Source organism: Equus asinus, chromosome 21, assembly GCF_041296235.1.
Source record: "Equus asinus isolate D_3611 breed Donkey chromosome 21, EquAss-T2T_v2, whole genome shotgun sequence".
NCBI lineage: Eukaryota > Metazoa > Chordata > Mammalia > Perissodactyla > Equidae > Equus > Equus asinus.
In genome coordinates this window covers 90,164,276-90,190,451 of record NC_091810.1, presented here as the reverse complement: position 1 = coordinate 90,190,451, position 26,176 = coordinate 90,164,276, and the positions used below count along the sequence as shown (strand labels likewise).

The 26,176-nt window shown below is 36.4% G+C and overlaps 1 non-coding gene across 1 annotated transcript; it reads right to left on the bottom strand.

The window, feature by feature from the left end:
• Positions 1-22,217: 22,217 nt before the first annotated feature.
• On the bottom strand, positions 22,218-22,324 carry LOC123279729 (U6 spliceosomal RNA). Its single transcript, XR_006517992.1, has one exon. It is a non-coding gene; the product is annotated as a U6 spliceosomal RNA (small nuclear RNA).
• Between the last annotated feature and the right edge of the window lie 3,852 nt (positions 22,325-26,176).

Genomic DNA, 26,176 nt, shown 5'->3' with positions numbered 1-26,176 from the left:
TATCCAAATATGCTAATTAAATTAAATTACGTGGAGGTGCCAGAATTCCGCTGTCTGCTAAAAGCCTGTGGATAATTAGCCTTTTAAGTCTACTCTACAGCAAATTCAAAATATAGACTGCTTCCCTTCGATCTCTCTTTAAGCAAATACAAAGTGCAAAGAAAGAATACTAAAATAAGTTATTCTAATGGAGTAGTTATTCCAATTATTAATATGTTACGCACAATGACATATACTTAAATAGTTCCAGACACTTGAAGATATGAAAGAAAACCTTTTCTCCAGAAAATTTATTTAAAATGGAAGTGTAATAACTTACCAAAATATTTAATGATGAGTCATTATGCTCAAAACTGTCATAAAATTCACATAGCATTTATTATTTACAGCATTTTGAGGTTTTTTCTTTTGCATAATTGTAATGGATACATTTTTTCTCTAGCAAAGCTTATGAATTCATGTAGTTTTTGAAATTGATTGGAAATAAAATTTAAATTTTATGATATTTTCTTTGAAATAAGAAACTCACTTTTTCTATATATAGATATATGTGTTTTATATGCATCTTTACCAAATAGGTTTTGGAATATTTACACATTTTATATATCCATTTGATATTTATGTACTATAGTTATATGCTGCTTCTGCATTTTAAAAAAGAACACAATTTGGGCTTAACCCGTAACGTACGCGTTATTCAGCTCTAGATTATATGGCAAAGAAAAATGATTCCTCCTTAAGCAAATCTAAAAAGTAGTTTCTGCCTAGATAATTGAATTATACTTGCTCCTTTCTAGTTTTACTCAACTAATATCACCTTTAGCCAATATGTGAAATTTGATCATCACATGCACTTATTAGCTTAACTCCTTCCCCTCCTCCTTCCCCTCCTTCCCCTCCTTCTCCTCCTCCTCCTCCTCCTCCCCCTTCTCCTTCTTCTTCTTCCCCCCAAGGCCCCCCCAGTACATAGTTGTATATTCTAGTTGTAGGTCCTTCGGTTCTGCTACGTGGGACGCTGCCTCAGCATAGCTTGATGAGTGGTGCCATGTCCACACCCAGGGTTGGAACCAGGGAAACTCTTGGCCGCCAAAGTGGAGCACGTGAACTTAACCACTAGGCCACGGGGCCAGCCCCATCTCTTAACATTTTTGAATAGCTACTGTGAAAAGGAAGGTGTTAAGTAAGTATGCAGAGATAAAAATGACAACTTTGTTGTCTGAAGCTACTTTACATAAAAGTTAGGGAGACAGTGGCAAAAACAGTTTCAAAGTTTCAGAGAAAGTAGAACAGAGGCACACACCAACTGGCATATGAATACTGTTGAAGAATTAGTTCTGACATCAGTAGAGAAGTGTGGCCATCTAAACAAAGAAACTAAACTTATACCTTGTAAGATATGAGGCAAAAATTTATACTATCTCCATGGCATAGGATCAGCCACATAGAAATTAACATACAACCAAGTTAGCACTGTGGAAATTCTTAGGGCCTCAGAAAGCAGCAAACAAATTGCCGTGTACTGAGACATTCATAGTTCAAGGTGTACAGAAGTAAGAGGCCAAGCAATAATGATTTAGAAATGAAACACTTAATAACTGAAGAAAAGTCACTGCAAAGAAACTTGTGACTATACAACCTCAGAAATACACACAACAGAACAATCTCAAAGAATTAATTTTTTAAAAAATGGTGTTAAGAAGGATTAAAATAATATAAAAATATAACAGAAATAATATTGAAAGAATAGGACAGCATGGAAAAACAGGAAGCATATTTTAAGTAAATCCAAGTTGTAAGAACTTCTAAAAATGAAATTTAAGGCCACTGAAATTAAAACCTCCTTGGACATAATAAACAACAGATTACATGCAACTAAAGAGAAAGTGAGTGAACTGGGAAATAGATTAGGAATAAGTATAGGAAATAAATCACACAGAATATAAAACAGAGATACAGAGACATAAGAGATGGACCCATTCAAGAGAAGACAAAAGATTCAGAGAATAGAATGATAAGGTCCAACATATGTTGAATGGGAGTTCAAAAAAAAAGAAAACTACAATAAAACCCCAAAGAGCAGACAAAAAGTGAATAGAAGAGAGGCAGTCCTCAAAAAAACAACGACTCAGAAGAGAAGCCTCCCAAGTTGATTAAATCCATGAGTATTTAGCTGGAGGAAGCAGAGTAATGTTCAGGATAAATAAAAATCAATAGATGTGTCATGGACTAATTGCAGGACACCAGGACAAACAGTCCAAAGAAAAGTCAAATGAACTGTAAACGAATTACGACTAGACTTTCCCCAGACTTCTCATAAGCAGCAGCAGACACCTGAAGTTAAAGAAATCATGTTTTCAGAGTGCTGAGGGGAAATCGCAATAAATATGGGATTCTATATCCAACTTACCCATCAATCAAGAATGAAGGGGATATAACACAATTTTTAGAGAAAGATTGAGAGTTTCTCTCTCTTCGTCCTTCACAGAAAGAACTTCGAAAAAATGTGATTAAAACTTAAAGTCACAAAAAAATAAAAGTGAAATGCTGAGCTAAGAAAAGGGTAGAAAGTTAGTTAAATATAAACTTGTGTTTATTAAAGTGAGAGAGAAAGAGACAGAACAAAAGTTTAAGATTAAAAAAGACTCAAAATGTAATGGAATGAAAATTTTAGAAAATAATAGCAAAAAACAGCTTGGGGTTAAAACATTTTAATAACCTTGTATTATATAGCTGGAAGTAAATTACATTTTTATGCTTGTTATATTCAATATGGATGATAAAAACTTTAAAGATAACCGCCAGAAAAACAAAAGTAGAATGTAAATCTACCAAATCAATATGGAGAAATGATGAGTTAGAAATTCAGTGCAAGAAAAACAACACGACAAATCACCTACATGAAGTAAAGATAAGGCATGGCAAGCAAGGGTGACATTTGTTTGACCAAGAAACATCTCATTAGAAGAGTGACCCAAAGACTATAGTTTGAGGAAAGATGCTGTAAGTATTTAACCCACGTAGAGGTGAAGATATTTTCTACATGTTGGGATAATGCCTTCTATGGAGTGCAAAATAAGGTTGATATAGCTGCTATAACACAAATTAAAATAATAAAAAGCAAAAAAATAATTAGGAAGGAAAATTTTAAAGTCAAATTTTATGTCATTATGGGGAACACATTGCGGCTTGTTGACAGCTAAGCCCTATTATTCTACCTCAGACATGGACACTAGAATTTGTTCTATTCAATAGAGAAAGGAAATTAAGGTGAAAAGAAGGTCAGTGACTTGCAAAAACATAAGATAGTAGGTAATTAATGGGCTATGGATTTGAATCCATTTCTTTCAACTCAAAAAGGGATTTTTTAAAATAGCAAAGCATATGAATTAAGATGTATATGTCACAGAACATCACTTGTCATCACTCTCATCCTTACAACAAGAAAAAGCTGGAAAAAAATTAAACCAAGGACTTTTCTTTGACTCATCAGAGAGAGAGAACTGATGTTGCAGGGAAAACTGCCACATCAAAATCTGGAGGTACGAGAGTACGAGTCAGAGCCAAGATCTGCTTATGTGCTTACCTGGAGCAGAAATTGCTGGAGCCATAAAGTGGTGGGAAAATGTAATTGGTGATTTTGACAAACTGCTGGAGACTGTGTATGGACTGGCCTTAGAGTGAGAATTTCCTGGGGCTACAGTCATAGAGTAGTCCCAACATGCTCATGGGCTTTATCTCCAGATGCTCAAGGTGAAGATCTGAGAAAGATCCTCTCCTGGCCCCTGGCAAGGAGAGAAGAGTAATCATTGTGAGATATGCGCAGAGTATTCTCTAAATCAATGTAATAGACTTGGGGAACAGATTGAGCAGAGCCTTATCTCAGGTGGGGCAAAAAGCACTGCTCCCCTTCTAGCTCTTTCTAGCCCTCTTGTCTCATTAAGGGAGGGGGAAGCTATACCATTGGAGACCACTTGTGGAGTTCAAAGCCTGGAGACACAGACCCAGTGAAAGACAGAGATTTAATCATAATCTTGCAGAGCACTTGCCCTCCCCAACCTTACCACCACACCAATAAGGCCCTCAAACATTCAGTGACTTACAGCTGATAGGGCTGCAGGAAGCAGACTCTCACTGATCAGGTGCATTGAAGGAAATCGAAGCCACCAGGGGAAACAAAAATAAGACTCTAGCGGAATCTGAAGCCTCTGCACACACAGCTGTAGCAAACATTAAACACAGTCCAGCTCCTAGCCAGATTGAAATAAATCCTCACGCTAATCTACCTCATTTCCTATCACTAACATGACATGTCCAGTTATCAACAAAAACTTACAAGGCATACCAAAAGGCAAGAAAAAGCATAGTCTGAACAGGCAAACTTAGCAGCAGGACTAGACTCAGCTGGAACACACGTTGGAATTTTCAGCTGTAATTTTAAATAACTATGATTAACACAGTAAGGGCTCTGATGGAAAAGGAGACATCATATAAGAGTAGACAGGTGATATAAGCAGAGAGATGGAAACTCTAAGAAATGGTTTTAAAAGGAAATGAGAGGCAGTAAAAATTCCGAAATAGAAATGAAGAATGCCTTCAGTGAACTAATCAGTAGACTAGACACAGCACGGAGGGAATCAGGGAACTTAAAGATAGGTCAGCAAAAGGCGAAAAAAGGATGAAAAAGCAAACGGGAGCCTCCAAAAGTTGTGGGACAATTTCAAAAGGCGTAAGATAGATGTTCCTGGAATACCAGAAGGAGAAGAAAGAAGAATGCAAAAGAAATATTTGTGATGATAAAGACTGAGAACTTTGCAAAATTGCCTAACACCAAACCAGAGAGAACACCGAGCAGGATAAATACCAAATGAACTACATCTAGTCTTCCCATACTCAAATTGAAGAAAAGCTTAGGCAGAAAGAAAACCTTGAGACAAACCAGAGGGGGAAAACCACCCTGCTTATAGAGGAAAAAAGCAGAAGAATTGCAGCACAGTTCTCGCCAGAAACCACACAAAGAAGAGGCGGGGGAGACAACTTTCAAAGTATTGGAAGAAAAAAAGAAAAGAAAAGAAAAACACCAACCTACATCCAGTGAGACTATTCTTCAAAAGGGAAGGAGAAATACTGTCAGGCAAAGAAAACTGAGTGAACTTGTGCCAGCAGAACAGCCCTGCAAGAAATGTTAAAGAAGTTTTCCAGGCAGGAGGATATGGTGGAGGTCCGAACCTGGGATCTACCATAAAAGGAAGAATGCTGGAGAAGGAATAATGAAGTAAAAGGAAATCTCTTCTTTTCAGTATTTCTAATGAATCTAAAAAACATAACTGTTTAAATGATTAGAAGTCCCCATGTATTGGGTGATATAGCCTATGGCTGAGGGAGGTAAATGAGAGCAGGGCCATGAGGGGCAAGAGGGAGGAACTGGGAATGCGCAAGTGACAGGTAGCTCCACTGCCATGAGGAGTAACTATGTTATTTGAAGGAAGATTTACATTAGTTGGGAATGTATATTGGACAGTGTAGGGCAACCAAAAAAAAATTCTTAAAGAACTGCAAGTGATACACTAACAAAATAGCATCACATAAAATGCTCAATTAAAATCAGACAAGACAGATAAGGGGGGGGGACAAAGAATTAATCCAACAAATAGAAAACAATTACAAAGAATAAACATTATTCCAACTATTCCAACTTTAAATGTGAAGAGCTAAATATACCGATTCAAAGACAGAGATTGGGCAAAAAAAAGGATGTGGCTATGTATTCTTTATAAGAACCCAACTTAAAATATAAAGACTCAAAAGGCTTAAAAGTAAAGGGATGGAAAATAGGAGAAATATACGCCATGCTAGAATTAATCAAAAGCATGCTAGTTTGTTAATTTCAGAAAAAGATGTCTGAACAGGCAAGATTGTCAGGGACAAAGGACATTTCAAATGGTAAAGGGTCAATTATTAAGGAACACATAAGGATTCTAAGCATGTATACACCTAACAACAGAGCATCAAAAACATGAGGCAAAAACTGATAGAATTAAAAGGAGAAATAGAAAATTGACTAAAGAATATGGAGAAATTGGATTATCAGTAATTGACAGATCCAGCAGGCACAAAATCAGTAAGGAGATAGTTTAACTTGAACAGCACCATCAATCAACTGGATACAATTGACATTTATAGAATACTTCATCCAGCAACAGCAAACTGTAGTTTTCTCAAGCTCACATAGAACATTCACCAGGAGAGACCACATTCTGAGCCATAAAACACAACTTAACAGATTTAAAAGACTAGAAATCAAAGAAAGTATGTTCTCAGATGACAAATGAGTTGAACTAGAAATAAATAAATGAAAAATAATAGATATTATTTTTCAAATTAGATATTTGAAAATTAACCAGATAGTTTGAAATAACACAAATGTCAAAGAAGAAATCTCAAGATAAATTAAAAACTATTTTGAACAACACGAAAATAAAAATACAACATTTAAATACTGGATACAGTGGAAGTAGTGCTTAGAAGTGGATTTATAGTGTTAAATACATATATTAGAAAATTTAAAAAAACTGTCTAAAATAAGTAACCTAAGCTTTTATACTAGGAACCTAGGAAAATAAGAGCATTTTATGCCATGACAAGCATAAGAAAATAAATAATAAAAATTAGACCACAACTTAATAAAATTGAAAACAGGAAAACAATAGAGAAAATTAACAAAATCAAAAGCTGATAAGTTGAACAATAAAATTGATAAATTTCTAGCCTAACAAACCAAGAACAGAGAGAAAAGACACACATTACCAATAATATAAATGACAAGAGGGTCTCTGTTACTGATTACATTAAAATAATAATAAAGGAATACTGTGATAGCTCAATGCCTCAAAATTTGATAATTTAGATGAAGTGGATCAATCCCTTTAAAGGCAAAATCTACCAAAACACACAGAAGGAGAAAGAGATACTATGAATAGTCCAATATCTATTAAAGAAATTGAGCATTAATTAATAACCTTCCAGAGAAGGAAGGGAGGGAGGAAGGAAGGAAGGGAAAGAAAGAAAGAAAGAAAGGAAAGAAAGAAAAAGAAAGGAAGGAAGGAAAGAAGGAGGAAGAAAAAGAAAGAAAGGAAGGAAGGAAAGAAGAAAGAAAAAGAAAACAGAGAGAGAGAATGGGGGGAGTGGGGAGAGAGAGATAGAAAAACAAAAAGAAGGAAGGCAGTAGGGGTGGGATGGAAGGAGGGAGGAAGGAAAGAGAGAGGAGAAAGATAGAAAGACAGAAAGAAAGGGTTTATAGATTAAAAAGGAAGAAATAAAACTGTTTTCTTTCCCTGATGAAATAATTGACTATGTAGACAGTTCCAAAGATGCTACCAGAAAATTCCTGGAATTAATAATCAAGTACAGAGAGTTTGCAGTATATGAGATCAATATATAAAAGTCCATTGCTTTCTTATATACCAGCAATGAAAGAATGGAACTAAAAGAATGTAAATACCATTTGTAGTACTCCAAAAAATGAAATACCTAGGCTTAAAATTAACAAAATAGGCACAAAATTTGTATGTAGAAAACTACAAAATACTGATTAAAGACATCAAAGATCTATAAGGACTAATATGTTATGTTCATGGATTGAAAAACTCCATATTGTTAAGACAACAATTATTCTAAATTGATTCAGAGATTTAATGCAAACTCAATTAAAAGATGGCAAACTAGTTTGTAGATATAGCTATAAACTGATCTAAACTTCACATGAAAAGGCAAAAGACCCCGAAGACCAATGCAATTCTGAAGAGAACACAGCTACATGACTCACAAGATCATGCTATCGGCAAAAGAAGAGACATAGAAATCAATGGAACTAGACAGAGAGCTCAGAAACAGACCCAAATAAATGTAATCAATTGATAAAGGTTTTTATAAAGGTATAAAGAATTTGCAAAGGCAATTCAATGAAGAAAGGATAATCTTTTCAACAAATGGATATCCATGTACAAAAAAAAGTGAATCTAGATACTTAATTTATAGCTTGCACAAAACTTAATATGGATCAAAGACCTAAATATAACTTGCAAAGCTACAACATTTCCAGGAGAAAATCTATGACCTTGGGTTTGGTGGTGAGTTTTTATATACAATATCCAAAGCATGATACATGAAAGAAAAAACTGGTAAGTTGACTTTATTACAATTAAAAACTTTAGCTCTGTGAAAGAATGAAAAGACAAGAGACAGACAGGACAAAATAATTGCAAATCACATATCTGATAGAGGAATTAGATCCAAAATATACAGAGCATACTTAAACCTAACAAGAAGAAAACAACCTACTTTAAAAATGATCTGAACAGACAACTTGCCAAAGAGGATATACAGATGGTAAATGAGCATAGGAAAATATGTTCAACATCATTTGTCATTTGGAAATGCAAATTAGAACAACAATGAGATACCGCTACATCCTATTAGAATGACTAAAATCCAGAAAGCTTACAAAATTAATTTCTGGTCAGGATTCAGAGGAGGAGGAGCTGTCATTCATTGTTTTTGAGAATGCAAAATAGTTCAGCTCCTTTGGACAACAGTTTTTGCAGTTTCTTACAAAACTAAACATAACCTTACCATAAGATCCAGTAGTCATTCTCCCAGGTATTTACCCAACTGATTTGAAAACTTATGTCCACACAAACCTGCATGCAAACATTATTAGCAACTTTAATCACAATTACAAAAAGATGGAAGCAACCCAGATGCCCTCCAGTAGGTAAATGGATAAGCAAATTGTGGTACATTCATACAATGGAATATTTTTCAGAGATAAAAAGGAATGATTTATCAAGCCACACAAAAATAAGGATGAATTTTAAATATATGTTGCTTAGTGACAAAGTCTGAAATGCTACATACTGTATGATTCCTATTATATAACATTCTGGAAAAAGTAATACTATAGATACAGTAGAGAGATGTGTTTGCTGGGGTGCAGGGGAGAGGTGAATAAATGATGTACAGTGGATTCTTTAGTGCGTTTAAAATATTCTGTATATACTATGATGGCACATACATGATACTATGCATATCCATAGAACTTTACAGTGAAAATTGTGACTTTATGCAAATCAAAAGAAAAATCATTTATTAGATCAGGGGATTCTGGGGGGAAAGGAGAATATAACAAAACAATCTAACTGCATTACAAATGTAAGAAGCGATCTTACTGAATGGGGTGGAGGAAAAAGATGTAAACCTAAGTCACTATGGAAATGAGCAGAATCCAGATTTTAAAGGTAAAAGGAAGTATATATAAGCACTGAGTTCTAATTGATAAAATTTTCCCCATGAAGGTATGAGTCAATAAATCTGAAACACCTTTACATGCACAGTGGAATTGAAGAATTAAGTTAATGGGCAGTGGATGGTGGGAGCCAAGTGTCACACTGTCACAATGAGAGGTTACAGAGAAGCAAGAGAAGCAGGCTAGAACGATCCATGTGGCAAAGGATTTGAGTTAGAGATGTCAGTATGAACTCATATTTAGCCTAATACAGAGGCAGTTACATATGGAAATATATATAGATATGTGTATATACACAAATTAGTATACCCACATATATCTCTTTACTCTCTCAGCTGAAAAGTCCTAGAAGCAATAATGCCTCTGTGTAGCAATGAGCATACCTCGCACCCAAATCTTCATTTCCACACCCTTTTTCGATAGAGGTGCCTGGGCTCCTTGGATAAATGAAGAATCTAGAATTGGAGTAGGATATACAAAATAAGCCCAGAGCTTTTTGTAGTGCCAAAAATTAAGAAAGTGCTAAAATACACATCCACCCGGACACAGACATGCATGCGTACACAGACACAGAGATGAGGTATGATAAAGAGCACAGGAGCCGACTGAAAGAGCTCCCAGTTTTCAAATTTGGGATGATTTGAGCAACAAAGCAAGTGAATTAAAATTAAATTATAACCCAAATTTTAAAATATACATCCATGAGCTCATACTTATATAAGTTAATGCTTGAGTAAATTTTACAAATATGAAAGAAAACAAATCTATGCAATAGAATTTCTAGTAATTTATCTAGATAATTCGCCCTCTGGGAGTGGATGTGCAACTCCTCATTCCTTCCTGTGGGCTGTCCATACTGACTTCCTTCAAGAGTACAGCATGGAAAGGAAGATGAAAGAGTGACTTTCAGAGGAGAAACCTCACACACTGCCTGAACCAAGTGGTCCAGGGTAACGTCAACACGGTAAGTCATGTTGATATTCTGTACCCTTGATATTATGTGATGCAAATGGCATTTACTTCTGTGGTCTTCCTCCCTAAACCAAATAACTTTAGTGTAATGATGATATAAACATCAAACAAATGTCCCTATTGAAGGACATTCTACAAAATATCTGACCAATTGTGCAGTTCATTGACTTCCCCGCCTTCCAAGGACACTGAGCCTGGGCGCTGCGTGAAGGAATGTGTCTGGGCTAAGGGCCTAAGATGGCCACTTCAGCCCTGACACTAAGGTATAAGTTGCAAAAAATATGTCCTGCATCATGTTCCTTGTCTGGGCTGGCCACCCTGATGGACTTTAGAAACATCCCCCCTGTGGGAACGAAAAAGATAGAAGTACCCCAACCATGGGGAACAAGAAAAAATAACTCAAAGTATCCAAATGTCTAAAGCCCTGAGTCAGAACCTAGAGAAACCTTAAGATAAAAGGGAGTCACAAGCATGGAACAATTGGGAGTCTCACTGAGGAGAGGACGCTTTGCCTCAGACCCGGACAATCGACACTCCAGCCCGCTGTACCAACTATTGGGACTTCCTCAGCTGATTGTCACGTGGAGGTTATAAGTACTGATTTGTTGTTTGCTTCCCCGCTCCTTTTTCTGCTCCCCTTTATCAGTAAACTCTGATTGCTTAAACAACCAAGCAGCCTTGGCAGTACCTGTCATTCTTCGCCCTTTGCGGCTGCGGACAACACAAGTAATCTTCAAAACTGTCAAGGCCATCAAAAACGAGGAAAGTCAGAAAAACTGTCATAGCCAAGAGGAGCCTAAGGAGACATGACGACTAAACATAATGTGTTCTTCTGGAACAGAGGAAGAACATTTGTTAAAAGCTAAGGAAATTTGAATAAGAATGGATATAGTTCATAATAACAGGTCAATATTGGTTCATAAATTGTGACATACATACCATACTAATAAAAATAATGGAACCTCGGTGTGGGATGTAGTTGGCAGAGTGATGTTCCCCACAAAGGGGTCCATGTTCTAATCTCCAGAACCTGTGAACATACTACCTTACATGGCAAACCACAGTTGTAACAGCATTTCAGGACTTTGAGGAGGGGAAATTCTCTTAGATTTTCTCTGTGGGCCCAATATAATCACATACATCCTTAAAAGTCCTAGCTGTGTTGAGAAAGCTCGGACAACAGAATAAGAGCAGGAGTAATTTGAGGCATGAAAGGAACTCTACCAACCATTGCTGACTTTGAAGACGGAAGAAAGAGGACCATGAACCAAGGAATATGAGTGCCCACTAGAAGCTAAGAACAACCACAAAATAGACTCTCTTCTAGAGCCTCCAGCTCTGTGGACATCTTGATCTTGGCCCTGTGAGAAGCATATTGGACTTCTGGGCTTCTCACCTACAGAACTGTAAAATAATAAATATGAGTTTGTTTAAGCTGCTAAATTTGTGGTAATTTGATACAACAATAATAATAGTATTACAAAAACAAATACAGGGTTATATGGAACGCTGTGCCATCTTCTTAATTTTTCTGTGAATCCAAAACTATTCTAAAATAAGAAGCTTGTTAAAAAAGTAATGTTGGTCAATATTCTGAAGCTAAATCAAGAATAAACTTGAGCAGGAAAGGTATATTATTTGCATTTAATGTATTTGAGAGCACTGAAAAAATAGCAAGTGATTTATTTGAAGTGCAATAAAACTATACTGGTCTCAATGCCAGAACAGCTTAATCTCTGTCATTGTATTGCCGATTTTTATTGCCCAGAAGCTTCCACATTAGGAAGAGGAAGCCCTGTGTGCGAGTAGCCTAAAGTCTTCCGGTATTTGGAGCCACTTCTAAAATATCCGCATGAGAGAGCTAAGGCACATCCTCCGAGCCGTGAGAGACCCAGAGATCTGTTTCTCTCAGCGGGACTTTAGAGGAGGACCGTCTTCTGGTTCAGCTCCTGCTGCAGCCTCCTCCTCTCACTGCCTGCCCCCTCCCTCCGTCAGTCTCCCTCCTCCAGCTTCAGTCCTCTTTTTTGTTCCCACTCTACTCCATATTGGACACTACTCTTCTTACTTCATTTCGGCAAAAGCAATACTACGTCTTTTTTCTTTGTACCGTGTAATAGAAAACAAAATGGAACTTCAATTTCAGTGTGCCTGGCAATTGCCATCTATCGGCTGCCAGGGATTTCTTAGAAACCAACACTTTCATCTCAGGCTATAAGGATTAAGTCACAAGATCTCTCCCTTACATTTTTGCTCCATCTTTTGCTCTTTACTGCAGGGTTGATCATTAAATCTCAAAATTCTTCTTTTTATGTTATTCAGAGAAACTCACTTTTCCTTTTGTTTTGTCCTCTATTTCAGAACACTCCAAAAGAGGAAGAGTGCTCATGTTTTACATCATGAAACTCTAACTAAAAATACATTCATCAAAGTTGTTTTCAAAACAAAAGACATCTATTCTGATATGAGTCATGCTGCCATGATAGTTTGTAAAAAAAAAAAAAATCACATAAATACAATCACTACAAATATAAAAATAGTACACACAATCTTGAAATATCACACTCAACATACCCAAACTAACACTTAACATCTGTGTACACTAGATTTCAACATATCCATTTATAATTATCATCTCTATGTTAAACCAACTTCCTTGATTATGACCCGAAAACTAACCTTCCCTAACTTAAGCAAAGAGAACATTTATTAAAGAATAGTGGAGTAGTTCAAAGAATTGAAAAGAGATGATATTGAATCCTCACAAACCAGGCAAGTTCTGAGACCAAAGTTAGTGGGAGTTAGAGATCTCTACTCAAGGGCATTGCTATGAGGTAAGTCAACTTGCACATCCAGTTTTATGTCTCTTTGCATAAATCTCAACCCTTAAGTGAGAAGATATAACTAATCCACCTGGGACACTAATGCTGAACTTTGGAGCATGTAGTCGCAGTCAGGGGACAAGGGGATGAAAGGGAGAGCTTAGAAGAACGGACGTGGCCACAGGAGAAATCCCTGGGAGCTGGGGAGTCACAACAATTCGAGTTACTCACTCATTAAAATAACTGTGATAAGACAAATACCAGTATTTTCACATACTCTAAGATTATACATGAAATTCAGTCTGCTGTTACAAGGGAGGAAATGAATCTTGCTGCAGGAAATTTTTATTTCACAATGAAAACATGATCATTTGAAATAATCATTAAAAACTCCAATTTGATCTAAAATTAAGAAGGACAAAGTGGAACATGTAAGAAGCAATGTCAGACTAAACTTCCTGATGAGCATTTTCACAAAACTTTATACATCAGTTCAGAAAAGGAAAAATTGGCCTTTTTAAAGTTGATGAAAGCATGGGAGAAAAATAAAACAAAGTGAAAGATTGTGACAAAAAACTGTATATTTTAACTAAAATAGAGATGGAAATCTTTAGATTAGTAGAATACTAGCATTCATCTGACCCTAATATAGAATATTCTTATAATTTTTTCTGAATATTTAAGGTGAAATATGCCTACTTATAAAGTTTGTGTTTATAGACATGTGTCCTGCTTTTATTTAAAGATGTCTTTGAATAACAACAAAATAAAAACTAATAAATCCATTTCCCATTCATATGTAGTGAGATTTATATAATAAACTGAGTCTTTCTGGGGGCTGGCCCAGTGGTGTAGCAGTTAAGTTCATGTGCTCCACTTTGGCAGCCCCATGTTTTCAGGCCCAGATCCCAGACATGGACTTAGCACTGCTCGTCAAGCCATGCTGTGGTGGCATCCCACATAAACGAGAGAAAGATTGGCACAGATATTAGCTCAGTGACAATATTCCTCAAGCAAAAAGAGGAACATTGGCAACAAATTTTAGCTTAGGGCCAATCTTCTTCACCAAAAAAAGAAAAAGAACTTTGAGAATTCCAATTATGTACATAAACCACAATATCTGCCTTCATATATTTCATATAGATTTGACTAAAGGAAGCTGTAAAGTTGGTATATATATGTATATTTATGTATATAATTTGTATGTATATATATGTAATTATAGAAATAATAATCCCAATTTAAAGAGTGCCTTCTAAGAACTAAGGTAATTTCAAATGTGGATTCTAGTTTGGTATGTATATGGAAACTTTGAAATTAAAGCAAATGAAAATAAAATATACTTGTTTAAAATTTTGGAAATAGAAAGACAATTTCAATGGCTATTTATAATCATACCATAATGATATTGAAGTAACTACATCTTATCTAAATCATGCAGAAGTATATTAGAGTTTCCATAATGACACAATTATGGACAAAATATATTTGAACTGACTTACATAAAGAGGATTTGTTTGCTTTTTGTTATTTTTTTAACAGAAACTTTAACATTCATGAGTGATCAATGTCATGATAGTAGTTAAGAAAAATACTAGTTTATTCATATTTTGTATATACCCTTAGAACAGGGCAAACTTGAAATTATCTTAGTAAGAGAAAAACTGGCTTAAGAAATATTGGAATTAATTAAACATCATCAAATGCATGATAAACCAAGGAATTTTAGAAGAGTGTAGGCATGTGGGGGAGGTAGCATATAGAGGAAAGATTCTAGATATTAAGCTAACTTTTATCCACATTAAAAAAATATTCCAAATCCTTTAAGTTATGCATGTAGGAAAATTACCCCTATTTCTAAGTACACACACACAGACACAGAATTTGAAAACTTCATTTATCTGAGAATGTTCTCAAATTTAAAATTACATCTTCAGTGAACATTTACCTATCTGCAGGCTTACAATGTACTAGGATCTGTGAGGTCTAGGATCTGTGAGGTAAATAAAAGAATGAACTGTGTTGCCTTTTAGTAGCTTCTTCTATCTTAAACTAAAATCCTTAAGGGCAGAAAATTTTCTGTATGTTTACTGCAGCATGCCATGTTTATCAGAGTGATCAGCACAAAGGAGGTATTCAATATATATTTAAAAAGTGAATAAATGAATGAATTAGTGAATCAAATTAGCAATATATCATTCAAATTGAAGACTATACATATGTGTATATACAGTTATACACAAATGGGAGGTGGGTGTGTGTTTAGATATGTTGGTGTGCTATATGTGTATAATGTCATATTTTTCTAAATTATGCAAATTTATATTAAGAAAGATAGACCTAGCTTTCAGCCAGAATAACATATTTAAAACTCTACTCAGTCACCTTAAACATTATAAACTGGGATAAATCAAAACACATTTGAACAGGACTTATAATTCTGGTCAAGATGGAGTAACAGGTCAAGATATTTCTACCTGAAAAAAAAAACATGGATAAGATAAAAGAAACAGCAATTTTGAAGACAACGAATAATCAGGCAATAAAGGAAAGTGATCCCTGATAGACAGGAAACAAATGAGATGAGCCCAATAATTGCTCCCAGCTTACTGCCTAGAAAGCATTTCGTCCTGTGAGTTAGAACATAGATGGAGCTGAGAGCTGAGACCTAAGAGTCTGGGGACACCAAGTTAGTAAGAGCTCACATGCAGAGTACTGGAAAAGTGCACAGAGATGGAGATTCAGAGATCTGCAGAAGGTCCCTGTCAAGAACTCAGCTGAGTACAGACCAACAGATATATGTGAGGACGTTATTTGAGGCCAAAGAAGGAACCACTCTCAAAGAATTAGAGGTATTGATGTCCAGTGATCACATGCAGCTGGGAATAATTCTTGTTCTTAATGCCAGAAATAGAAAATCCTATTATTCATAAGTATTTGGGAAAAATACAATTGCCTCGGTAATGCAGAATAATTATTCTCAGACTGATTGCTAGTTCTGTGTTACCTAAAAAAATATTGAGCAGCATCTGAAAGGATCAAACTGTTTCCAAGTAACTTAACTGCATCTCAGAATGAAGTTGGAGAATATTTATAGGAATATAAAATATCTAGCACCCAACAAGATAAAATCCATAAGGTCTGACATCCAATCAAAACTTGCCAGGCTTGCCAACAAGAACATGAAAATGTGACACATAATAAGAGGAAAATATAATCAATAGAAAGAAACTCAGAACAGATGTTAGAATTAGCAAAGACATTAAAACACTTTTTTAAACTATTTCTCTATGTTCAAAAGTTCAGTAAAGACATGAAAGATATAGGAAATACCCAAATTAAACTTATAGATAGGTAAATTACAATGCATAAGATGAAAGATGAACTGAATGGCATCAGTAGCAGGTTAGATATTGCATAAAAAACATGAATGAACCTGATAGCATAGCAAATGATACTATTCAAAATGAAACACAGAGCAAAAGAGAATTTAAAAGAATGAGCAGAGTATCAAAGAACTCAGAGAAATTTCAAGTGGACTAATATACACGTAACTGGAACCACCAGAAGAGAAGAAAGAAAGTACACAGAAAAATTATTTGAAGAAATCATGGTTGAAACTCTTTCAAATTGAACGATTATAAATCCCCAGATGCAAGAATCTCAACAAACTCCAAGAAGAAGCAACAGAAGAAAACTACCCTAAGGCACGTCAAAAGCAAATTGCTCAAAACAAGTCTTGAGAGAAGGCCTTAGAAGCACCAGAGACAAAAGACTTGTTATATACAAAGGAAGGCAGATAAGGATGACAGCATTTTTCTTGTCAGAAACAATGCAAGCGAGAAGACGGTAGAGCAACATAGTCAACATACTGGAAAAAAAATGTGGTCAACCTAGAATTCTATACCCAGTTAAGTAATCTTTCCCAAACAAAAGGAAATAAAAACTTTTGTACACATACAAAACCTGAAAATATTCATCCTAACCAGACCCACACTTCAAGAAATATTAAAGGAAGTCCTTTAGGTTACAAGGAAAATTATCCCAGACACAAGTGTGGATCTTTACAAAGGATAGAAGAGCACTGGAAATAGTAACTACATTGGTTAGTATATAAAAGTCTCTCTAAAACGTGATTGACTATTTTAACAAAAATAATGACAATGTATTGTGTGGTTTATAATACATATGAAAATAAAATGTATTATAACAGCACCAAATTCAAGAGGGAAGAAATTGATATATATATTGGAAGCTTCTCATACTGTAAGAACCTATTCTTATCTCACACAGTCTTTATGATGATCATTTTATGATGTAATAGAAATAGCTTTCAAATAATAACTCTCTGTAAAAACGTAAGACGTAATTAATGGACCATATACATTTTATAATTTGTTTAGAGGAGCAAGTAAACCCCTAAATCTGGAATGGAAAAGATCTGCTTCTTGAAAGAAGTAGGACATTAACCATGTCCTGATCAAGGTTTATGATTTTAGAGGGAAAATAAAATACATAGTCAGACATATCAAGAATGATAATTGCTAGCATTTATTAGTATATACTATATGCCAGCAATTAGTACCAATTTTAAGGTTCATTTTTTAATCACCAAGCAATAGTTTTATGTAAATATAATTACCCAACTCTTGCAGATAATACAACTTCTACCTGGAAAGGTTAGTGCTTATCCAAGGCCACACAGTCATTAAGTAGCTGAACTAAGAGTCTACCCTGTGCTCTTCAGCTCTCACAGTGATGCTCTTTAGATGACTAATAGCTTTGGAGGTGGAAATGTATAGAGCATATTTGAAAAGCAGTTAATAAACTGGTTTTGCAAAAGAAAAGGTTTGTGTGGTCGATGAGCGGGAAGGGAGTAAAGCAAAACCGTTAACACAAAAAGAATAGAGGTAGCAAGGAAGTGGGAAGAGAATTAGGATAATGTGTTTCACTAACTCTGTGAGAGCAGAAAACATCAATAAGGATGTGTGATCAGGGTCAAGGTTTCCAGAGATGTGAAGGAGAAAGGAGAATAGAAGTGTTCTTTTCCATTTATCAACAGGAAATCAATGGTATCCTTAGTTACTGAGACCAGTCCTTAGTTCTTAAGTAAAATTCCTGAAGCTAGTGAGGGGCAAAGAGAACACAGAAGAAAAAGAGAGAGAGAGAGGTGTGGAAATGGCTGCAGATACTGTAAGTCTTAATCAAAATGTTTGGAAAGAGACAAAATTTGGACAATTGCCCAAAGGGGTGGAACGTTCATATTAGTCCAATTTTGTTCCTTATTTCAAGAAGAGACAACTTTTGCATGTTTATAGATATAGGGAAAAATGACTAATAAAACCAAGATTGAAGATGTTGGGACAAAGCAGAGTGTCTCAGATACAAGAGCACCCAAAAAAGTGAAAGGAAATGGATTCATGATCAGAGTGGAAGTTTAAGTTTTTAAAGTCATAATTATGTTTCTGCCTCTGTGCCTTAAAGGAAAAATAACAAGTTCTTTCATTTATCTTTACATTCCAAAAGTGTGTAATGAGTGGCTAAGCAGACACTGGTGCCATAGACAGTGAACAACAAAAATATGGTCTTTGGTTTCATAGCCCATAGCACAGTAGGCTGTAATTGTTAAGGAAAGTTTATTTACCCTACATTTAGATATGAAAAGAAAAATAGCTTCTTTATCTCACTATGACTAAAATTATCCTCCTAACCTTCTGACAAAGGGCAGGAATGTTTTGGTGTTGAGGGGAACTACATGGATTCTGAAGTGGCAATCTCAGCCCAGTGCAGTAATTCGGATTATCGCTTTAAGAATTTGGTATCTGCCCCAGATGACTCTGTTAAATGCACATCCTTTCGGAAGTATTCCCACTTCCACTTCTCCTCTTTATGATGTTATCTGGGTATATGGCGGCATGGTGGGTACGCATGGGGTATAACCATATGAAATTTAAGTGGGGAGCTATTGAGGTCTATTCAGCATCCTTGGGACCCTTGCTAGTCTCTGCTCAGGTGTGATAGAGCCCATTCCAGAGACTTCTTTTGGCTTCTACTGCTTAAATTTGATGCTAATGTAACACATGGTCTATGTTCTTAATTTAGCCTATGCTCCTGTTGAATCATCCCTCTCGTGCTGCTGACTGATTCCACTGATATCTCTGCTCTGGTTTCTCTTTAGCACCTGGTCTAGGAAGCCCATCCTTCAGCCTTCACCTCTAGGGGATTTAAGCCCCTGCAACATTGCCTTTGATAGCTAGCAGACTAGGCTAACAGCCACATTACCTACCCCATTCTCACACACACACACACACACACACACACACACACACAGCCCAGGATCACGAAGAAACTTGTAGGTAATTTTCCAACAGTAGAAAGCCAATAGATGCTTAGGAGGGCTGAACAGATCCTTATCTGCTCCCTATACAAGGTGCACCCTGCTTAATGTGACCACATGCAAAGGGGACTCTTGTTGAAATCCCAAACAGAAGGAAATAAAAGACCTCTTGACCTTGTCAGATTGAGAGTCTTCCTAACAGGACTCTTTTCTCTGGAACTCAGGCCAGAAGAAGCAATTAGAAAATGCAGTTCAACTCATATTTATTCCCACAGGTCATTTTCATGGAAACTGGGCTATTTTTCCCTTGTTCTTCTCATTGTTCTGAGACTCTTTAAAAAACAGCTACGATAAAGTCCGTTGATCTGCCTCTAGATATATTAAAAGTGGACGATGAAGATACTTTTGACATTTTCATCTCTCTCATCTACGCTGGCTTTTATCATGACTGTCTAGTCAAAAAAGCCAAGAATCTCAGATCTGAGACTGAAAGCTGAGCTACAGCTGATGTGTTCTTGGTAGTTCTCACCTTCTGCCTCACCAGGGGCAGAGAATCTCACTGCTCTCATTTGGAAATAGAGAACTGCAAGGGATATCAAAAAGGATATTAAAAAACAACATTTTCTAAATATCGTACGTTTTAAATATGCATTTAATTCACCTGCAAAATTAAATTAACAATAGTGCCTACCTTAGGTTATATTCATATTAGTTAATGTAGTACTTGGCAGTTAACAATCATAGTAAACAAAGTAGAAAATGAGGCTATCTACTGAAAGCTGCTGGAAATGGAGGGACTACTTCATAAAAATGGAAATTATGGAATAATTCTCATGGAAAATAGTAAAGTATGAAAAAGCCATGAAAAATGAGGTTGTTGTCTAACCTCAAGGAATCAGTTAAAATTTGACATTATGACTGTATAGCAAGGACCTCCTCCATATACTGTATGTATGAAAAAGAACAAACAAATAATTTGGTGATAGTGGCCTAGGTTTTGGAACCAGACCACAATCACTAGGGGAATTCAGGTAGGATGGGGGGTAGGGTATTATTGGAAGAGGGCATATAATTAACTGATTCTGGAGTAGGTGAGAGAACAAGTGGAGTCAGAAGGACTCTATGTCATATTTTAATCCAGTCCATTTTGGGATTTGGGGACATGGAGAACAACTGTTCTTTGTCACTAATTTAATTTTATTTGGTGAGCTGTGGTGAAAACTAGGAAAATGATCCAAGTCTCGAAATTCCCTGCAGCCTGCTGTATTCTGAACCATGAGAACTGAGTCAGAACAGTAGAACTGCACAGCAAATATGTGCTCTTAGCACTTTCCAGATGAGAGCATGGATCAGAAATTTCCTGTGCTCCCTGTGAACCCTTTGAGTGACTGTTGTCATTGACTGGAGATCAAGAAGGTGTTGTGTGTACATGAGCATGTTTACAAAATAAACAGTGTTCAGAAATCAGCCCTCTCTCATGCTCTGTCTAGTTTAAAGATATGTTCATAATCTTAAGACAGGTTTTTTCTTCCTTCTGTTGATTTGTACATCACATAGATGTCTGAGAGTCAGCTATCCACTCTTTACGGTCCTATCCAGATGCTTAGTTCGTCATAGGTGCCCCCACATCCTTTCTCTAAACTCTTAGAGTATGACCAATGAAGCAGAACTAAACTGGAAAGTCCTTTAGAAAGATGTTTTCTTATTCAAGAACCATCTGCTACAAAGAAAACAGGATCTACCAGGCAGCATACTATACTCACAAAAGGCAAAATTATCTAACCACTTTAATAGGCATTTTGCTTACCTAACATTACCTGTTAGGTAATGCGATGAAATTAGAAGTTTTCATCACAAATGTCTATTTAAGCATTTGAGTCGATTTGAAGAAACAGCCAAACTAAGCCTCATTCTCCCAATATTTCAGGTTAAATTTTGAGATTCCTACCAAGCATCACATTTAACGAGGTTCTTTTACTAAAGTATAAGGTACGTCATTGGAAAGATGCCCCCAGTAAACTGCCTGTTTACAAAGAGAACAACCTATATTTTAATTACAACTATCCAAAATTCTTTCAGTAATTCCATGTTACATAAATACCTTCTCCCAAATCTCTAATTTTTGTTTAGTGGTTACCGTGACGATTGTATGAAAGATGTTGGAGATGAGACAGTCCATTTTCTTATAGCCTCTTATCTCCGTTAACCTAAGTAGGTTCCTTCCCTTTCCTCTCCCCTTCTGAGTCACTGCTGTTACAAATTGTTCTGTTTTTAATTTTGTGAGTTTGCGGCTGAGTTGAAGTGTTTGTCGTTACTTTTGATGCCTTCTGTCCCTCTCTCTTTTAAGTTGTAACTGAGCCTTTGCCTCCCTGTGCTGGTAGAGAGCTGTGGGTTTCTGATCGGGTCTGTCTATTTATCTCCTTGATCAGAGGTTTGTAGACCTTTGCCTTTTTGTTGCTGGTGTGAGGGCATCTTTAATTATTTCTTGTAGGGCAGGGCTAGTGGAGATGAACAACCTCAGCTTTTGTTTGTCTGAGAAAGCTTTTATTTCTCCATTGTATCTGAAGGAAAGTTTGACTGGATAGAGCATCCTTGGATGAAAATTTTTGTCTTTCAGTATTTTGAGTACATCATTCCGTTCTCTCCTAGCCCATAGGGTTTCTGCCGAGAAATCCACTGAAAGCCTGATAGGGATTCCTTTGTAAGTTGTTTTCTTCTGCCTTGCTGCTCCTAATGTTTTTTCTTTATCACAAACTTTTGCCGTTTTTACTAATATATGCCTTGCAGAAAAAATATGGAACGCTTCACGAATTTGCATGTCACCCTTGTGCAGGGGCCATGCTAATCTTCTCTGTTTCATTCCAATTTTAGTATATGCGCTCCCGAAGCGAGCACCCAAATCTCTAATTTCAGAAAAATAAAGATATCCTGCTACTCATGTAATGGAAACTGGTAATATGTGCTCTTTCCTTAATTAACACGATGTGAACTTAGAGCAGCTTTCCAAATGCATGCATTTCAAAAAGCTAGTGAACCAAGATTGCCACAGGAGATCCATCCTGTGTTTTCTAGTGCTCAAAGAAAATTACTCAGAGCTACACTTCCAGCCAATGACTGTTAAATATCTGCAAATCCTCATCTTTTCCCCTTTGTCCTTGGCATTTAATAAAAGGTCAAATGCATAGCTCTGATATTCAAATAACACAAAAACACATATGTATTTCAGAACTTCAGCCCAACAGAATAAAGCAAGTATTTAGAATGGTGTGAGTAACTGTGACACTTGAATAAAAGAGAGAGAAATGTGTGTGCTACATCTGAGATCTTTAGTGGGTGGGGAGAGGCATTGATGGGAATACTGGTAGAAACATGTTCTTTCTACTCCCACAGCAAGGAAACCAGGAGAACAGAGAGAGACAGGCTTGAGTTGCAAGAAGAGGCAGGCCCTGCATACACAAAAGGTAGAAGGAAAGATAGGGGGAAACCGGAAATATTTTAATAGTTTTTTGGTAAGGAAGATCAGCCCTGAGCTGACATCTGTGGCAATCTTCCTCTATTTTTTGTATATGGGATGCTGCCACAGCATGGCTTGATGAGTGGCGTGTAGAGAGCCAAACATGTGAACCTCAGGCAGCTGAAGTGGAGAAGGCAAACTTAACCACTACACCACCCAGCCAGCCCCAACATTTTAATTTTAATGTTAAACCAATCTGTGTGAAAAAATCAGGTATGTCCAAAAAAATGTTTATTCACATATTTAGTTTAGCAGAGACGAGAAATGACATGGAATTCATTCGAATATAAGACTGTGATATTACAGATGCTGAAATTTTAAATGACTCCCTTCAATTTAAAGATCTTATTTTTTTTAAGACAGAAGACTCTTCATACTGTGTTTCTGTCTACGTACTCAATCTCACCTCTCATCGCTCTCCCCTCACACATCACCCCACCATCTCTGAGCCACGTGGAGATGCCTAAATAGGTCACATTCTTTCATACAGCCCTGCCTTTTGAGCTACTTCCTCTGCTTGGGATGTTCTCTTTCTCTCTCCCACTCTCCTCCCCAACCTTAATTTGTCTGCCTGGCCAATTCATCCTTTTCAAGCTCTGTCTTCCAGCACCAGTTTGAAAACTATATCTTCCTTAAGCCGTCACTAATTTGTCGCTTTCCCTTGGGCTCCCACTGTATGTCATGCATAACCTGTTCCAGACATGACCTCATTCCATCTGATAGAGCTGCCTGCACACCTGCAGCCCTGACTGTAGCACCTTGAGGTTAGAGATCTTTCTTTCCATCTTTGTGTCTCTAGCAAATATTCACTTAAAATACATTTGCTAAATTAATGAATGAGGCGTTCTGAGTAGTAAAAACTTTACTGAATAGTATTGCAGAACTGAGGGGAAATGCTTTTTACCAGAGTCCTCATAGAAATGTTTTTCAATAAATTTTCAAAGCATCAAAAATGTGTGGGAAATCTGCTATATTTTATAGGCACTAGTCTTGTGAGTGGAATAGCCTGTCTTACCGCTTCTCTCCTGGCCATGAGACAGGTTGCCCTTGACAGTGACTGAGTCTGATAGAGATGGATGGCTAAACACTGTAGCATATTTTTCCCACCCACTATAAATATGCATCCCCATTCCCCTGCTGCGGACTACTGGGGTTTAATGTTTAATTATTGCATTAAGGAAATCTTGGTTTCAACTGCATTTACAAAACACAAAATTTTAGTCTGTAGCACAAATAATAGATGTTTAGTACAGTGCAAACATTTATAAGCCATTAACTAGATAAATATGCTAATTTAAACGTTATTTACATATAGATGATTTTTTAAAAGTTTTATATTGTGTTCATGCAGAAAACAAAACCTAGTAAGTTTGCCCTCAGGGATATTATTTTTTTTCTTTTCAAGACTTCCAGATGAAAACAAGAAAGCATACCCAAAATGGGAAAGCAAAAGTTACTTGCATGTAAACTATGGGGAGGAAAAGGGTTCACAGTTTTGTTCTCTTTCCATTCTGTCATTCCATAGTCATGCTTTAGACTCTTGCTACTCAAAGTGTAGTCTGAAGACCCGAAGAATGATCACATGGGAGCTCGTTAGAAAGACTTCGAATACCCGCCTGAGACCTGCTGATTCAGAATCTGCATTTTAATAAGATCCCTAAGTGATTCCTCCGCACATTAAAGTCGCAAAGTGTGGTCTAAATAATCATTCTTCACACCTGTTGGACTCTGCCTTCACCTTAAAGAGTTTCTTAGTTATCTGAGTATTTCTCTTCCCATTTTGAAATAAGGCCAAAAGCAATAGCCAAGGAATAATGTCTGTTGCTCAGACTTGTCTCTTTCCTCTAAGGGTATATATGTGTGTATGAACATTCCCAAAGAAAGAGAAATCATACAGATACATAGGCTTTAGTGTTAAACACATGGGCTTTTTTTATTTGATGCCTTGTTCTAGAAGTGGGAAACAGTTTCTCAAGGCAGGGGGCCCACCCCACAGCTTCACTCACCCATCAGCAGTCAGTGAACACTAGTGCAGGAAAAGAAGAGGAGAGCTTATTTCAGCATCCTAAAAGTTTCCTTAAGTCACAAATCCACCTTCTTTTTTTCTATCTGTGGATAGAGACTGTTTCCATCAGGGGCTCCCAGCAGTGACATAAGCAGCAGAGGCAGGAGCACGTTACTGACTGTCAAGTAGAGGGCACTCCTCCCTTCCTAGGAGGGAAATGGAGTGTGTGATTGTGGTTCTTATCAGTTGACACCAGATGTGTTCAGCTGTTTCACTCTCCACTTCACCCCAACTAATCAATTAACCTTGTTCAAAATTCAAACCCACACTAAAAACATTCAACAAAGTGCTTACATTTTTACGCTTAAGGCTTCTACTAATTTAGCCAATAGTTCTGGGATGCTCTAAGGCAAGTCTCATTCCATGAAACAGGCTCAAAGAGAGTTCTTAGCCTTTCCCCCCGCATAGTCATGAACCCTTGGTGATTCCCGTAATTTCCTCCTCTCTCAGTGTGTATCTAAATAAAATAAAGAGAATACTCCACTCTCTGAGTATCAGATGAGAAAATGTGTTTAAAAGTCCTTTGAAAAGTATAAAATGTTATACTAATGTAAAACATTAAAAATATATCTTAGAGAATTTAAGGTGATTAAGAGAAAACCAATCAATTACAAATTCATTGTTTGCCAATATTAGCTGTAAAACCAAAAGCAATTAACCAAAGACAATTTCCTATATCTCTTCTTTGCACTTATTGTAAAGAAACTATTTTATTGACTATAGCAAATTCTGAAGTAGAATCAAAGAAGTTTGACCCATGGTGATGGGAGACAAGCTAACAGATAAGGCAGTTTTCATCAGTAAGAACTCATGGAATCAATGCCCATGGAGATGAAGTTTAGAGTTTGGGGTGGGCTTAAGAGTTCACAAGAACATCTTTCAAAGATAAGCCAAATTATTCAATCACGTTTTCAAAGTAGTTTGAAATATAAAAGTCATTCAAATGCAATTTGTCCTTATTGGCACTTTAATACTTGATAATTCTTTAAAAATAAAAATGGAAAAGAGAAATGGAACCAGGGAGTCAGCACCAGCTGGAAACAAGATCACAAGTCATTAGCAGCATTGATGGTACATTTATAATTTCTCCATTTTATTCTGATTTAGAAACTAGAAGAATTGGAAGAGACAACTGCAGTAAGTTTTATGTGTGTGCACAATACACGAA